Raw genomic sequence first — 5,210 nt, 5'->3', positions numbered from 1 at the left:
TTCCTAACACTTCTCCCTTCCAGATTTCAAATACATTCTGAGTGTAAAAATTCTCTCCCACATCCCCTCCAAATCTACAACCCCTGACTTTAATTCTGATTATGCCCTCTGATTAAAGGTGCCTTGAGTAAAGGAACATTTCTCACAGTCTGCCCTATCTACCTCTAATCATAAATTCCTTAAAAAAGTCCCCACCTTAACCTTCTCCATTTCAAGGAAAGCACAGTCAGCTTATCGGATCTTTCATCATAGTTCCCCACACAACATCCTGCTGAATTTCTTTGGCACCCTTGATTGAATTGTGATATTTACACTCCTGTTGGCCTTCTCTTGCCTTCATGAAGATGTATCGATGGCTTGAACCCTTGCCACTAAATGTTATGGTGAGTTGGATTGCTCTGCATCTGTTATGGGAGGAAGGCATTAAAATTGAAGCTTGTTGTTCTTCCCCACTCTGTTTAAAAAGAAAAACAGAAGTAGCTTTGAATAAACAGTCCCCAAGAAAAGCATAGTGGTAAATGGTGAATGAGGTGAAGAGAAGGAGTGGACCAACACTTAAAGGTTCCATTATTGTCATGTAATACTACATTTAGATGTAAAATACATGAAGTTCTTTAACTTTGTCTACTGTGTGGAAGATGGAGAGTCGCCACTTAGTCCACCGTCCCTCCCAGATATGAGGCCCCCAATGAGGAAGGAACTGGTTTACAAGACCACTGAGCTAGTGGAGTCGGCTTTTTCCAAGAAATAAGCAGTTTGATGAAAGATTTAGTTAGACCTGCTAGAAGTGGAACAGCAATGAAATATGTTTAATTGACCTCAAAATACACTCGGGAGAAATTTTAATTGACTTCAGAACCCATCTATTTAAAGAAGTTGTGCTTTATGTAGGCCGCCCTTGTTGCACACAGGCCTGCTTTAATGATGTGTGTGACACAAGATATAGACTTGGGTCCTTATAAAACAGCATATCCTCTGATTGCAATGTTAGGGAGATGTTTGCCAGGATTTTTTTTATATTCTGTAAATTGGTAAAAATCTTAAGGAAAACTGTGAAAGAATTAGCTAAGAGTCTAGATTTGTTATCGTGTACAAAGGGAACATTTCTCAAGCCTCTTTATTTGATAATATTTTTGAGAGAAATGAACAGAATGCTGAAGGTACAGGATCAAGGGATGAAGTGAAAGGCCTCAATAGCCGCACAGCAATAAAAAGTGAGGAGGTGGATATATTCAATAGATCAGGTGACATCCGTGGAGAAATGGTTGATCTCACATCAGAACCAGGAAAGACCTCAATTTGCAGGAGAGCAGTGGGGTGGAATATGACATTGTGGGTATATTCCTCACTGAGCTGGGCAGGCTGGCCTGCCTGAGGCACTAGTGGCCCCTCCCCCTAAGACCCCCTAATAAAAGCAGAGAGCTCTCGTCTCCTCCCCCCCATACATACCCTTGGACCTGAGCCAGCAGCATGCTGAGGCCTGCTTTGCCCTTTAGATCAATAAAGCCTTGGCCCTTACTTTGTGTCTGTGAGTGGTCATTGATTGCTCCACAATCAGGAAAGCACGAAAGGAGTGTGGCTGGGAGGAGATCATGTGGTGCTGGGTGAGAGATGGTGTCAAAGACTTGTTCCTCACAGCTGTTCAGCCAGAGGAGAACAGAGATTTTAAAAAATTGGAAAAGGTTTTTTGACGCCGCCTGACCTGCTGAGTGATTCCTTGTTCTCCCATTTTATTTTGAAATTTCAGCATTTGCAATGCATTGAATCTAACAATCTTTCTCCCCTTTCCTATCAGACCGAAAAATGAGAACGCATCAGCTGCCGGAGTGAGGTCGTAGGGTGAGGGATTTGAAAATGAGGATGAGAGTTTTAAAGCCGAGCTACTGATGAATTTAGCATTGGATGGGTGAACAACACATGATCCGAGATAGGACACACAGGAACCAGATTTTGGTTGACAGAATGAATGAGAGAGAAAAACTAGGAGTGGATTAGAATATCAATTTGAGAGGTAATTAAGACAAGTATAGGAGCTTCTGTAATAAATGACCTACGGTGTGGCATTTTCAATGTGTTTGAGAGGCATTTCTATTAATGATGGTGAAGGTGTATCAAAAACATTAATGTTATACCTGCCTCCGTCTTTCTCTGATACCTTCTGCTGAATCTCTCATTTTTGGACATTTATTATCTCAGACTACTTATTTTTGACATCATGGTTCAACTCAGCCAAAGCTGTGTAGCCCGTAACCAGCACCAAGCCCACTCACCCTTCACCCTGATCTTATTAATCCCAGTCCACCACTGTACCCTGCCCCTTATAACTTTCCAGAACTCTTCTTCTCCCACTCAGATGTGCCTGCATGCCCCATTCACATTACTGACAGTAGTCATGCATTCCTGAAGCTCTTTCCCAAAGCCTTTCAGTCCCTTTCTTCAAGACACCACTTAAAACCCACCTCTATAAACCTAGCTTTTGTTCACCTCGTGATAGTACCTGAGCCTTGCCTACATTTGCTTTTGCCAGACCTTGCGGGGACTCTAAAGCTAAAGAGATAGGTTTAAGGTGAGAGGGGAAATCTTTTATCTGGAAATGAGGGAAAGAGCTGGGTCATGTGCTGCACAACTCAATGTCTCCATAGGGGATCAAAGAGTTAGGTTCAGAAACATTGAGATGCAAAGAAAAACTTTTGCATTCTGTTCAAAGCCGAATAAAGAGTGCCACGGTCTGGCACCATCTTTCAAAACAAAAGGGATAGTAACAAAGGAAATAAAGTCCCTTTCGAGGCACCATATGGTCATGCCTCCTCTGACGTTGTGAAATTACAGAAACACTGCTTCAGTGCTAACAAGGCGTCATAACTCATAATGTTGAGTCTTTTCTCTTTCCAGATCCTGCCAGGCTTGATCTGCGTTTATAAATTATAGATTTCCAGTTTCTTTTTATCTGAACCCCATGTAGCAGTCATCACTTCGAAAGTTGGTCTTCCCTGCCTCCGCTCTATTGCTGGCACTGCATTTGAAGAGCTGATCTGCAGAAAATAAAAGGGAATTTTTTTTTATTATGTAATATCTCCTTGTTCTCCATTGCCCACACTTTCTCCATACAGCTCATTCAAGTGGAATGGTACAGAGCTAAACACCTTTTCGTTCACATCTCTTTGTTCCTGCCTTCCATACAGTCAGAAAGAATTACAGCATGGAAACAGGCCATTCAGCCCACAGAATTCTTGACAGGAATCCAACATTAATTTCATTGGTTGTATTCACCCGACATTCTCCAACTCCCTGCAGATTCTACCGCACAGTTACATAACTGGGCTCGATGTCCTGCACCCAATTCACGTGACAATCTTTGGGATGTGGGACAAAACTGGAGCACGCAATGGAAACCCATGCAGTCACAATATTTTGGAAACACAACACCATATTTTTTAGGATAAAAAATGGATTAAATGTCATTAATACATGATCTAGCAAAACCAACTAGGAAATCACTGGGGGTGAAACTGACATCCCAGGAAACCCACATCAAACCAGATTACTAATAATTTCTTTTGGGGTTCCTTCAAGAAATAAAGTCCTTGTTCCTCTTCCCACAGTTCCCTGAAGGGAACATGGGGAAGTTCACTACTCATTTTGAGGGCCTACCAGAAATATCCCATGCGATGGATGTTGTTCATAGGGATGTTCATCAGCAGGAGCTTGCAGAGTCCAGGGGATTTTTATCCTGTGAGAAACTTTATCATCAAAATTGTTCTGATGGTCTGTACCATCCCCAGAGATTGCTGTTGCCCAAACTGACGAAAACATACAACATTTTTGACATTCACAATCACTGATAGACAAAAACAATGAACAATTCATCATTCCATGAAAGAAATTAAACATTTACAATGAAATATTTTAACAATAATAATGAAAACACTTAAAAACTAAATAAATTTAAGCTACCTGAAGGGAAAATTAATCACCTGATGTTTACTTCTCACCCTCATTCCAATGAAATGAATGGATTTGCTGGACCTATGCCACTCCAACCTGGCCTAGGTTCAACAGGCAAATTTCTCTGCGAAACTGTTGGGAAACTGCTTTCAAGTGGCATTCCTCCGCGCGGGACTGCACGACAAGTCCAACAGTGACGTGCAAGATGTGGATTGTCCCACAAAAATATCATCTATTGACCAAACTGCTTTATCATTTTAAGTACCTTTACGTGTTTCATTTCATCCCTCTTCCAAAATAAAAGAGCTTTTGTTTTAAAATGCTATTCCCTCACAATTTGGACACTGTCTCTGATTTGCACTTTCTTCAGTACTTTTTGTAATGTGGAGCAGAACTGTTACAAAACTCTGTGTACAAGACTTTTATATGTTTGAACTTGGATGTAAACATGATCATGTACCCTAAATGCCATGAGTAACTTTTGGTGCTGAAGCCTGAGGCCTGAGTCTGCCTTCCCTCAGCTGCTTGATGACTCAGACCTCACCATAAAGGCTGTTTGATCCACCTGTCACTTGCTCAGCCAGTTCATTGCCCATATAAGGCTGATCCAGAGAGCTTACTCTAAATTCTTGCAATAACCCATGTTGAAAGGAAACTACTGAGTATCACTTCCTGAAAATGAGTTCAGCTTAATATCTGGGAACTTGCAGTGACAAATCATTTAATCTCAGGGGCTTATGAAAGTTTGGGACTGTATTACGGAACAGAATGATATACCAATTACAATTAATTTCGGAATAGTAAATGCAACCCATGCTTTGTAACAGACATATGGTTTTTACAATAGGCTTACCAATTCTGGCTGGGACTTCATTTCTGTTACAGTGGTGGTGAAGAGGGAGCTTTGCCTTGCACTATTAGACGTGAAGTTTATGTTAAGACACCTGGATTGTTCTGTTGTGGTTTTGTTAACTCTTCTCTTTGGCTTGGCTTCGCGGACGAAGATTTATGGAGGGGGTAAATGTCCACGTCAACTGCAGGCTCGTTTGTGGCTGACAAGTCCAATGCGGGACAGGCAGACACGGTTGCAGCGGTTGCAGGGGAAAATTGGTTGGTTGGGGTTGGGTGTTGGGTTTTTCCTCCTTTGCCTTTTGTCAGTGAGGTGGGCTCTGCGGTCTTCTTCAAAGGAGGTTGCTGCCCGCCAAACTGTGAGGCGCCAAGATGCACGGTTTGAGGCGATATCAGCCCACTGGCAGTGGTCAATG

At 42.0% G+C, this 5,210-nt stretch overlaps 1 long non-coding RNA gene across 1 annotated transcript; it reads left to right on the top strand.

Moving 5' to 3' along the window:
* The first annotated feature begins 294 nt into the window (after positions 1-294).
* LOC138752495 (uncharacterized) lies at positions 295-2,965 on the top strand. The gene is made up of 3 exons (XR_011350694.1): positions 295-383; positions 1,796-2,011; positions 2,893-2,965. It is a non-coding gene; the product is annotated as an uncharacterized lncRNA (long non-coding RNA).
* Positions 2,966-5,210: the final 2,245 nt, after the last annotated feature.

This window comes from Narcine bancroftii, chromosome 2 (assembly GCF_036971445.1).
Source record: "Narcine bancroftii isolate sNarBan1 chromosome 2, sNarBan1.hap1, whole genome shotgun sequence".
Classification (NCBI taxonomy): Eukaryota; Metazoa; Chordata; class Chondrichthyes; order Torpediniformes; family Narcinidae; genus Narcine; species Narcine bancroftii.
The sequence above is the reverse complement of the archived record's forward strand: the minus strand, read 5'-3'. Positions and strand labels throughout refer to the sequence as shown.